The sequence below is a fragment of the Chanodichthys erythropterus genome, chromosome 14, assembly GCF_024489055.1.
Source record: "Chanodichthys erythropterus isolate Z2021 chromosome 14, ASM2448905v1, whole genome shotgun sequence".
NCBI classification, from domain to species: Eukaryota; Metazoa; Chordata; class Actinopteri; order Cypriniformes; family Xenocyprididae; genus Chanodichthys; species Chanodichthys erythropterus.
Genome location: NC_090234.1, coordinates 22,418,914 through 22,432,406, shown reverse-complemented (window position 1 = coordinate 22,432,406; position 13,493 = coordinate 22,418,914).

Below are 13,493 nucleotides of genomic sequence, written 5' to 3'. Positions count from 1 at the left end.
GCGATGGTTATGATGTGCCCCTGTGTGTCCTTGTTGCCGCAGTGGCTGCTAGGCAAAAAGCAGATATACACACACACACCTTGAACAAGTATAAAATCATGAGTCATCTATGGAAAATCAATAATTATATACATGAATTATAAATAAGTTTCTGTCTCATTAAATTTGCCATCTACGTCAGCTTTTTGTTTTAATATGCAAGCTATAACTAACAAAGTATGTAGCCATAAACTTTGTCTAAACTAAAAGTAAAGGCATAGTTTACCCAAAAAATGAAAATTCTGTCTAAGCTGCACTTTCCCATACCACAAAGTGGATGGTGATTTATACTCCTAAAAGGACAGAATACACCATAGAAATATAGTCTATATGATTCATGTGCCATACAGTATGTGCTGTTTGAGGAACATAGAGAAATTCAAAGATGCTATTTGGTTGTGTTCAATAAAGAAAAAGGCTGAGCTCAGTGTCGCTAATACCAAACATTATTGGTTCCCATATCATGTGATTGATCAAGATTATGAAGTGGAGTAAATGATGACAATATGTTAATTCTTGGCTGAATTATTTCTATTAATCAAGATGTAATGAGTGACTGACAAGATGATTTACTGATATAACCGAACATTAACGCAGCACAGTATTGTGTCGGCCTCTCACAGTGTCTCCATGCTTGCATTGATAATTCACTGATCTTAATGATTCACACATATTTAGTTCAGTCTTTTCTAAAAGTCTTTGCTAACTGGTATTTGGGAAAAAATGAAAATAGATGGCTTTGAAGCTCATATAAATTCATAACTCAGGGCATTTATGAGGTACACAGATCAGATCTGAAAGAGATGAGAGCAGATAATGCTGATTCAGCAGTTGCTGAACAGCCAAAGTTATGCAGAAGAAACAAGAGTGGAAGAGTTTAAGTTGCCCTTTAAAGTTACTCATCTTTCCTAAGAAGAGTAATCAGGTGTGCTAGATGTCATGAATAATTTTTGTTTCCAAATTTTTGGATGTAATATGTCACAGTTTACATAAATTAACTATAGCACTAGTAAAAATTATAAAAATTATATCTAGTGTGTGTATAATTTTTGGTTTGACTGTATAAAGACTGTATATAATATAGTTTCTGAAGTACCGGTACTTCTGATTGGGCTGACATTTGGATTTAGTGGGTTTGAAATGAAAGTATTTGATGAATGTATACTATGTGTGGAGTATTGTTACAATTGTTGTCAATTGTTATCTCATTTATCTCTATATATATATATTATATTACTGCAAGCAAGTACCCAAGTTCCGTCTATCTAGTGTGCAGGGACCATATAAAAATATGGACGTAGCGTCCGTGACGTCACCCATAGAGTTCTGAACAGCAGTTTTGACGCCTAAATGAGGCCGCGGCCATCTTAGCTGTGCGTCACCGCACGTCACTCCTGGATAACTGAAAATGGGCAAAGAGGCGGGGAGGTGGTTTGAGCTGATATTACTGGTTGCTGAAACCACGCCCGTCTAGCTTGATGTGACCATGTTAGCAGGCAAAGGAGCTATCTATCTTAGATACGATCTAAAATATTAATGAAGATAAGTTTTATCATCAGAACGTTCTAAAGGTTTACTGTCAATCTACGGTGTTTTTAAGATATAGATCCTCCAACACCAGTAGTGTTGTTGGGTGTGCAAATAACAACATGGAAAATATAATGGGACTTCATACCTTTATAATGAAATAGAGATCGCGAGATGAATCCAATCTGTGGCACTTGGGTAAAACATAAATGTCCATTGCAAAACAAAAAAACATGTCACATTTCTTCTGAATGATCTGCACTCTGTCATCGTTCTTCAAGAAAGGATGCAATCTGAGCAGCCATGTTGTAAAACTGTATACGATCGTATCTAACAAACAAATGAGCCTGTGTCCAAAGTATATTTTTTTCAAAATAGTGCAGCAGTTTTAGGTATAATATCCAAGCAGTGCTGTCGGATTTTTGATATCCTCCCGCCATTGTCATTGTAGTAAATCTCACAACCAAAACTTTCAGCCAATGCCACGATCCAACAACGTGTGTTCTGTTTCTTCCGCATGCATGCACATCTACACAGACACACATCAGTCTCGAATATTTTGCAGCAAGCCATATTTTATAATTGTATAAAATAATCGAGAAAAAATAACAGCTGAGATGCCAAATTCAGCGGCAGCTGAGGTAAAGTGACAGCTCCCAGACAGCAGCGCAACCTGTCAATCAAGTGACCACGCCCTTAATTATGCAGAACTTTAAGGCTTAATATAATTTAAATGGATAAGTTATAAAAAAATTCACCCCCCTCAGAGTTGTCACGAAGGGCAAAAATAGCAGTATAGACCAAAACCACAATTTGAACCAACTTGGCCAATTTAACATGGGACTCTATGAGATTCTGCTCTCTTTTGGAGCCTGTCCCTAGCGGCCAGTCGATGAATCGCAGTTTAAGTTACTTCCGTATTGGCTTCACGAGAGAAAGGGGGAGGTTGCCGCTTGGTCTCACCGACAACCGCGAGAATCTGAGAACCGCAATCGTTAGCTTATTTTTACAAAAACTGTTTCTACGGGGCCATAATGTAACATAGAAGGTAATGGAGCCCTTTATACATTGTCGTGTATCTTTGGAAATAAATAATGGACAAATGGAGTCTTTAAACGCCTCAGATGTAAAGTTATTCACTGTCAAAGTGACGCCAAAATGAATGGGAGTCAATGGGATGCTAACGCAAGTGAAGTTCTGCTACAAGATGGCAGCACGCGGCCGACTTCAACTTCCGGTCGACTTCCTTGGGCACTGATTTTCGCTTCAAAACTGCTGTTCAGAACTATGGGTGACGTCACGGACGCTACGTCCATATTTTTTTACAGTCTATGGGTGAGACGACTTAACGTTGTCGGAAAGGTGAGTAAGGTTATAATCGTTAACGAAAACGAACGAAAAAACGGAAACTTGGTGGGAAAAAACATCGTCATTAACTGAAATAAAAATAAAAACGAGGCATTACAAAAAACGATAACTAACCAAAACTGTAATGAGTGTTTGGCAAAACTAACTAAAATAAAATAAAATAGTTTTCGTCTTTGTCAATGTTTTTCATAGAGCAAACGTTCAGCTGCATTTCATTTTCCCGCGTCTCTCTCACATACTCACGCGCACACAGCCCCTCCCCTCCGTGCACACCTCCATGAGAACGAGTGTTGGAAGCAAGTTCGCGAAAGGTTGGTATCTCGTGAAAACCTTTACACAATCACACATTAAAAAGTGGTATAAAAATATTTTTAATTCTGAATTTAATTTTGTCAGTGTGTTAATGTTGACCCGATAAGCGATTGCTAGCCTACTTTAGAAAGTTAACTAGACGCAAGTTTGAGGTAAAATGCCCTTGGGTTGTCGATGTCAAAATACTATTTAAGCTGTGATTCAAGTAAGGAATAATTGACGACGGGCCATTGAATTATTAGAAAAATAATGCACACCTGGGGTGGTGATTCGGTCACAACTCGAAGTGGAGTCAATTATTCCGCTTATACCACGGTGTTCTTTGCGAGTTGTTGGTTGGTAGGGGAGTGCCCTTTTTTTTAGGTCCGAGCAACTGCCCCTCAAAATTCCTGTGCACGTCCCTGCTAGTGTGGGTGGTAGGGCTTTCAGCATATCAGCTTCTAAGCTCTGGAACAAGCTACCACAAGACCTTCGTGATATCTCTTCTCTTCAAACCTTTAAAACTGCCCTCAAAACTTGTTTTTTGTAAGTTTAATGTAGATTAACCTTCTTTGTCTGTTCTATCTGGTTGATTACATGTTTTATACTGACTGTATACTTATATGTATTCATATTATATAGCAATTTACTGTAAAGTGTCCTTGGGTTCCTGAAAGGCGCTAAATAAATGAAACATATATACATACATACATACATATATATATATATATATATATAGATAGATAGATAGATAGATAGATAGATAGATAGATAGATAGATAGATAGATAGATAGATAGATAGATAGATAGATAGATAGATAGATAGATAGATAGATAGATAGATAGATAGATAGAGATTCCTCCGATTCCATTATATATTTTAGGAAAACACCATAAAGGTTTGATATACAATGTATACTGACACTACACCCACTGTGTCTTGATTCATTGTGCAACATGAGGGTATGTGGAATTTATGTTTTTACATGGCTCTACAGCTGTAAAAATAGGCTGATGGAAAAGCAAAACTGTGGGTACAGGGATGCATCCCTCTTGCTTTTCAGAGTTCTGCACACCGCCTTTCACTTTCAATCACATATTCATCTGACCCATTCACGGTATCATGGTCAGAATCTAAGAGGAGAGATCAGAGGCAGGGACATGGTTCCCACTCCGGTTAGAAAGAATTTGGAATGATCCGATGTCACCTCGTTGCTTTCAGCCAACCTATTTACCCACGAAATACATGTGTGCTGAGGTGTGTCAGAGGTGGATTGCTTTTGAGCAGCCACTTAACACACCAGTGGATATGGTGAAGAGTGCCAGGCCAGCTGGAATGAAGTGAGCAGAATCTACAATGTCAACACAGGACTCATGGCGAGTACACAAGGGTAGATACATTCAGATCACAATGTTCTGGCATCTGTGACTGCTTCCAAACAGAAAAATCGGTAAACTCAACACTGGTAAGGTAAAAAAAGGTACAAGTGAGGTACGTTTTACGTTTGCGCAACAAGGTACCTCACTAAACTGACTTCAGACAAACTTCTGAGGCAGCGTAACTTTAAATAGAGCGAGATTTTGGTGAGAACTAAACAAATATTTAATTACTACAGTAGTAATTTCACACTAGAAATGACATCAGAAGTGGAAAATGTTGGTTTACAAACAAACTGACCAGAAACCGCAACTTTCAAAAGTCATCTTTCTTATTCTAGCTCAACTGTCAAGAATGGAAAGCACAGAACTGTGGGGTATCAAAGGCAGCGAATTATACATCTACGCTGCCTTCAAAAATCGATCAGATGAAGGTATCTCAGGAGACAGAAAGTGAAGCTAACATTGGATTCGGAGGTGTCTTGATGCCTTCCTACCCTCATTAATTTTCCAGTTTTCAGATGCAGCCACTATCTCTTGCTTCATAATATCTTTCTACATGTTCATTGGCCCTGTCAACAAGACAAACATGGCTGGTCACAGTATGGCACTAGCAATGTCAAGATTGGGTTCAACTCCCAGGAATGATGAGGAATATCTTGAACGAAATTAATGTAAATTACTTTAGACAAAAATGTCTGTGTTAATTATAAATGTAAAAATGAAAATGTTGTCATTATTTACTCATTCTCATGTCAATCCAAACGTGTTGATTTTTAAAGCCAAAAGGATTCTGAATGCAACTTCTAAAACAACAAGACAAGCCATATTTTACCTCTGATAATTAATAAACTTGTTTGTTGTAGGCAAAACATATTCAGTCCTTCTGGCAAAATTCACAAAATGTCATTTACTCGTGAAGAACTGATGAGTTTCATACAATGTATTTAAATGCATATATAATTTAAATGTATATAACGTGTATAAAATATACAATTGGGTCTAATTATTACAGTGAGAACTTGAACGTTTTATAAAAAGTAATTATTTTATGTGGGTTTGGATGACACTTTTCTCATTATCAAAATATCAAATCTGCTTAATTTCATGCAATGAAAATGTGTAGATCACTGACCTTCAAGTTCAGTTATAGCCTAATTTTGCTTGGTTTAGAAAAATATTATTACACTGAACAAAATTATAAACGCAACACTTTTTTTTTTTGTGTACAAAAGGCCTATTTCTCTCAAACATTGCTCACAATATTGTTTACATTCCTGAAGTCAGCATGCCAATTGCACGCTCCCTCAAAACTTGCGACATCTGTGGCATTGTGCTGTGTGGTAAAACTGCACATTATTAGAGTGGCCTTTTATTGTGGCCTGCCTAAGGCACACCTGTGCAATAATCATGCTGTCTAATCAGCATCTTGATATGCCACACCTGTGAGGTGGATGGATTATCTCGGCAAAGGAGAAGTGCTCACTAACACAGATTTAGACAGATTTGTGAACAATATTTGAGACAAATAGGCCTTTTGTGTACATAGAAAAAGTCTTAGATCTTTGAGTTCAGCTAATGAAAAATCGGAGCAAAAACAAAAGTGTTGCATTTAGTTTTGTTCAGTGTATATTAATACAATATGCTAGTTCAATAGTGTATAACAATTAGTACAAACTTTGACCTGAAGAGGGCAGTAATACACTGTTTCATTGTCTACACTGCTGGAATTCAAATAGAGAAGAAGAAGAAGAGAGCTAGTTCAAGATGAGCATCATAATTTTTTAATTTTTTTTAGAAAATGAGTGATGGTTTCTCTAGATAAGACCTTTATTTCTCGTCTGGGATCGTGTAGAACAATTTGAAGCTGCAATGAAACTAATTTTGACCTTCAACTGTTTGCCGTCCATTGAAGTCCACTATAAGGAGAAAAATCCTGAAATGTTTTCATCAAAAACTTTAATTTCTTTTCGACTGACGAAAGAAAGACATGGACATCTTGGATGACATGGGGGTGAGTAAATTTACAGGAAAAGTTTATTTAAAAGTGAACTAATCCTTTAAAGGTGCAGTATGTAAGAATCCTGTCCGCTATTCAAAACAAAGGTGTAGCTTAATGACGCCAAGTTTGCGCGCGGAATCTTGGGACATGTAGTCTTCACCTCAACAGATGGTGCAAAAGAATAGGGATAGGACTCGGGAAGAAATCATGTTCATGGATGCGATTATTAACGTTAATGTAATATGAAGCAGAGCAGGACCGAGTGTTGTGGGAGCTGAACGAGGTCGCTGGAGCGATTTCGCAACACACGCCTCACAAGCAACGGAACTTTTATTATGACACAGTCGCCGGCGCCACTTCCGCTTTTCTGGTCATGAGTATGAGGTAACGCAGCTCTGTTTATCATATTACATACATTTGAGAGTGTTGAAAATGATGTTATAACATTACTCAAGACATTTGTGTGAGACACACTGCAGTAAGATCAATTTTAGAATATCATATTAAATGCTGGATGGCTTGTGTTGATAAATTACATGCAATTCATTTCAAAACATTGTATGATGGAGAAAATGCTGTATTACTGTTATTAAAAATAAAGCTGCATCTGATTATGCTATGTTAGCTACTTGACAAAACTGTGTTTTTCTCTGAGGCATGGTACTCGCAAAAAATCAAGAAAATTAGATTGAAACAATATATCTAAATGTGTTGAGCTATATAACAACAATTCGTTTTCTGTCTATAAATATATCAAAACAGTTTTTCCCTTGTCTATTAAAACATGTAATAGGTCAAAGCGTCTTTGGTGTTTACATGGTTTCAACAAAATAAAAACAGAATAAATACCCTTTTGGTGCTCTTTATGTGGCGCAAGAGATCACTGTTATTAGTGACTCAGTTCAAGCGAGCAAAGCCAAAGTGAACGCTAGTGTCCCTTCCTCTTTACTACATTTCAGAACTAAATAAACATGAATGAACATCAGAAATATGTTGAAAGATACAGTACAACTTACCGAAATCCGTATCCTGTCTTTCAGGTAATTCCTCAATCAGTGTTTCAACCACGAAAACATAATAAAACAGTAGTAAACAATGTCACGTAACTCGGAAAAGCCATTCGTTCACCATTAACTTGATAGTCAGCAAGAGTCCACTCGCCACCAAGTGGACAGAGGTGAGAATTACAGTTACAAATTACAATAGTGTTATCTATCAAAATGACGGATGGCTTTCGAATTTTTCAGCCACTGCTAAAGAAAAATTTTCGGTTAATGCAACATCTCTCTCTCTCTCTCTCTCTCTCTCTCTTATATATAATATCCTGCCCCTTATCATTATACTATTTATTTTATGATCATTATATTATTAATCATGCACTATCAGCTCTGGAAATACTGAAGGAGTAAATAATGACAGAATATTAATTTTTGAGTGTACTTTAACCAGCAGGACTATATTGTTCAACTAGCTTGACCAATGAGACCCTGCAGGTAGAGCATGGAAATTTAAAAAGATGGCCTTTAGACCTGGTTAATCTGCTAATCACTCACTTTAATATCAGAATTATACCAGATCACTATTGTGAGGTTGTGTACAAAAGCTTCTTATCAGCAAATGTCAACATGCCACGGTGATAATGGAGAAATCTAGAGTAAGATTTTGGCTTTAAGCGAATGTGTTGTGTGAGAGGTCAAGGGTTAACTATTCTCCTGTCAGGCTATTACTCTGATGATGGTGTGCTGTCGTAAATGAGCGCCAGGCAGAAGGCGTGAACACCCCATCGGGGGCAAGAGGTCAAGTGACTGCTGCTGATTCAGTCACAGTCTGTCCAGAGACTCTCTTCCTGCTCCTCATCATCATATCTGTTTATGTTTTATTCATTCACTCTCGGCTCTGGAAATACTGATAGGCTCAGCTTAGGGGCTGTTTCAATTTTTCATAAGTTCCTTGATAGGTACAATATCTGATCTGTATGGAAAACACAGTATATCTGATTTTATGGCGTTCACAGCCACTGAAGAATACGGCGAACAGCACTTCTTCATACTGTAATATCAACAGCTTCAGAGGGGCCTGCGCAAATGGAAAATGCAGCCAGAAATTTTTAGATATGAGCAAATGAATATTTCAAAACATATATTTCAGTTTTGTTTTACATTTCTTGTTTGTTTCATGTAGAGCAAATGACCATCATAAATATTATCTCATATTGATTTTGCAGTCCAAAGCAAAGTAAAAGTTTAGCTGACCTGAAGTCAACTTAAAGTTTCTCCATCCAATGTTTTTAAAATGACTGGATGATTTCCAAAAGTTAGTCCGCTCATTTTATAGGCTATTATAGAGATTAAATTATTTTATCTGCTCCTATCAATAAAATACAGGCATTTCTTCCATCACGTGTGGAATTATGCATATGTACGCCAAAGGTTTTTAGCATATTTCTCAAATTTCTGAGAAAGATTCAAAAGGTGTAGTTCTTTGTTCTTGTTATGAAAAGAGTCAAAAAACTTCTCAGCCCACCCACTCTTGATTCTCAAGGCTACACAACACGCTGCTGCTATTTTCTCATAAATCACATGAAAGTGTGAATCATATTTAGTATTAAACAATTACAGTACAATCAAACAAACTTTAACTATATCGAGACGTGGAGCATATGGGAAAAATCAGGCCGTCTCTCCACCCAAGATTTCTGACAACTCAAAATATTGTAAAAAATCCAGGATTAGCATTTGTACATAAAGTGTAGACACTTAAAGGGATAGTTCACCTAAAAATGAAAATTTGATGTTTATCTGCTTACCCCCAGCGCATCCAAGATGTAGGTGACTTTGTTTCTTCAGTAGAACACAAGTGGTGATTTCTAACACCAACTGTTGCCGTCTGTCAGTCGTATAATGCATGTCAATGGGAACAAAATCTATGAGAGAAAAAAAAAACATGCACAGGCAAATCCAAATTAAACCCTGCGGCTCGTGACCACACATTGATGTCCGAAGACACAAAACGATCGGTTTGTGTGACAAACCGAACAATATTTATATCAATTTTTACCTCTAAAACACCACTATGTCTAACTGCCTTGAGCATCCGGCTAGTAAGGTCAAAAAACACGTTCTGATGACAGAAGTGATCTCTCACGCTTTGCTTCAATGAGTGCGAGAGATCACTGCCATTGTCAGAGCGCGTTCAGATTTGATTTGTGCATGTTTTTTTGACTCGTATAAATGGTGTTGCCATTGACACGCATTATACGGTTGACAGACAGCCACGGTTGGAGTTAAAAATCATCATTTGTGTTCTACTGAAGAAACAAAGTCACCTACATCTTGGATGCCCTAGCAGATAAACATCAAATTTTCATTTTTGGGTGAACTATCCCTTTAAGTGTCTACACTTTATGTACAAATGCTAATCCTGGATTTTTTACAATATTTTGAGTTGTCAGAAATCTTGGGTGGAGAGACGGCCTGATTTTTCCCATATGCTCCACGTCTCGATATAAGTTTGTTTGATTGTACTGTAATTGTTTAATACTAAATATGATTCACACTTTCGTGTGATTTATGAGAAAACAGCAGCAGCGTGTTGTGTAGCCTTGAGTATCAAGAGTGGGTGGGCTGAGAAGTTTTTTGACCCTTTTCATAACAAGAACAAAGAACTACATCTTTTGAACTGAAGATTCACACGTAGTCAAAAGCAAAAGACTTCAGACTGCGGAATGGCTACAGAAATTGAAATCTACAGGTAACGCTAACACACACTAAATACACATAGTAATGCAATGCTGATGTTGTTAGCATTAACAATCTGAGAACTAAGTATAATAATAATAATAATCATTTGCACGGTTTGACATGATCCAAGATATATATATATATATATATATATATATAGGAGTAACTAATATGTAAGTTATGTGAAATATTGAAGCTGGAATCAAAATGTTTATGTTCAACATAAAAATTAAGTTCATTGCATCTTAAGCCTGCACATGACTGATGTCAGCTGTGTGCCCATATATTAACTCTGTGATGAAGTTTAGACTCATGGTTAATGGATCTGTCTCCTCATTATTTACTTCCTGCAGACGTCTCTCCAGTGCCAGAAGCAGCCAATGGGAGCACAGAGACTCAATCGTATTTGTAAGAACCTAAAACAGTAAAACAAAATTTACCACATTTGTCCAACAAAAGCTAATGGGACTTGTAGAAGCAACCATGAGGAAACCAGTGAGCAATGCTTTTTTAAGACGTGAACATTGGGCTGGCCAAAGAAAAGACGGATGGAGTTTACACATTTCCTGGCATTGCAAGAAAAGAGCTTATTCATATTTCGCTGTCAGAGTGGGAGAGATTAGTTTTGTGAGAGAATATTTTTCTACAGCTTCCATTTGAGAGGATATATGAGGTAATATATGGGGTTACAATCACAAACATCTGGGCAGATCCAATGTAGGTGAATAGCACACTTGCATTGAAGATTGTCAATTGTGGAAAATGGTATTTTTGGAAATATTATTAATGTGACAATGAAAGCATATTAATGTCTGAATCTATCATTCTACAAACAACAGGCTTACCTTTTCATCCATAACATTCTGTCAAGAGAAAAGGCAATGTTTTGTTCATTTATTTTTAAAATGGTAATAATGCAGCCATTTTGGTTTCATAGTTCTATTTGCTCTTAAAGGGGAACTTTTTTTCTTTACAAGACATGTCTAGGCCTTTACGTGCACTTCAGTTAGATTTGTATGTTAAAGGTGCAATATGTAAGAATTTTGCAGTAAAATATCCAAAAACCACTAAGCCAGTGTTATATATTTTGTTCATTTGAGTACTTACAATATCCCAAATGTTTCTAACTATTTGTAAATCGTGAGTAAATTGCAATTTTAACAGGATGTGTAAGGAGTCGCCTACACCCAACCCTGATTCCTAAACCTACCTGTCAATGTAATCTGAGCCAATGAAATTGGTTGCAGGGAGGGGATTTCCGCTGAACTGTTTGGCGAAAAAAAAAAAAACACGTCATGACACCGGCTGTGAGGTGAAGTCCACATCCCAAGATTCTGCGCTCAAACTTGGCATCATCAAGCTACGCCTTTGTTTTGAATAGCGACCTCTAGCGGACAGAAAATACTACATATTGCACCTTTAAGGCAATAGATTAAATAAATAAATAAATATATGTATTTTTTTATTATTTCACAAACTAGCATTAAAGGCAATAAAACTAATTCTGTTATATAATTATATATATAATTATATTCTATAATATTTTATTAGATATTACACTGCTGAAAAATACCACATTTTCTCTGGAATATAAGTTGCATTTTTTTTATCTTCCAAAACATGCCGAAACGTACATTTCAAAACATCTTATATAATGCAATTAACATCAAGTACGCACAAATTTGGATTTGTGCCAAATAAAAGACGTATGCTGGTCCAAGTTTATCTATATTTGTTTTATATTTTTTTCAATTCCATTCTGTTCTGAATACCTGAAAACTAAAATACATGTCTATATTGTTTATAATGTTTGTAAACTTTTTTAGATCTTTTTTTAGACCTGTTGAGACTTATAGTCAGGTGTGACTTTTTTCCTTAGCATCGCACACCCAGTTGCATCAAAACAAGTTTACCACACACACACACACACACACAAAACACCCAAATTGAGATATTTTGCCCTTTTGCACTAAATGATCAAGACCACTCAATGTTTTATCTGCTACAGTACTGCCGATCAAGACAGCGACTCCCTAACTGTGGAGTTGTGCACTTGAAATAAGCATACTCCTGGGAGTACACAAGAAAAGTGTAACAACTTGTACTGTAGATGACAACACACAACGCTGGTCAGGCCTCAAACATTTAGGAGCAGCTCACAGCAACACTATGATCATCTCAAGATCCAAGCAGGGTCCCTGAATACAAGTCAGAGTAAATAAGCACAGGGCATTAGTAGTGCAGTTTTTTCTCCAGCGATTACCCAAGAAAACAGTCTGTGAGTGAGGCTGGTCTGCAATAATTCCTCATTCCGGGGTGCAAACAAACTATCAACAGTAATGTTTATTTACAAGCTTCACTGAATCACTAAAGCTTTGTAAAATCCTTTGTGGTTAATTATAACTGAGCTATGTTTTTCAGAGTGAAGCCATGTTATCTTCTCCTTTAAAATCAGTTTATTGTTTATATGGGGACATGCAGTAATATACAGCCATAACAGGATCCATGTCATTTAATGCATCTGTAATGAGTGCAATTCCAATAACACCTAGGACAGAAAAATCCCAGCAGAGATTTCTTAGCCGTTTCTCCTTGACAGCAATGAAATAAAATGGATTACATCAAATAGAGAGTTTTTCTCAAATCTCCTGCTTATATTTTCTAACTAAAGCAACCACTGAGAGTTTCAGAAGAGATCTCAACGTCTCAACTGTGTTCAGATTGTTCAATACACCGACATCTCTAATCACAAGTCAGATATCTCAATTTGAACTCAAACACTTGATGAACAAATGATCTGATCTATGCTATGCACATTCATTTTATAGCTCTATCTTCTTACTCTACATAACATAAATACTAGCTCTATATTCTTACACATTTCCTTTCATTTCCCCTTTTGGAAAGAGGACAAAATGTTTGTCACAGATCTTCTAGGAGAAACATCTGAGATGAAGTTGATACTCAAATTAAATCTAAATGAGAAGAAAAACATTACTTTAGGGGACTCAATAGGCTATTGATAAAAAATTCTATCATCAAGCATTGTCCTTCATGGTGGACTGTATTTGATGAAAATGACTCCCTGTCCCAACTAAAGGCCACTGTCCCACACAGGTGTGTCTGCATAAAGAACATGCCCATCAAG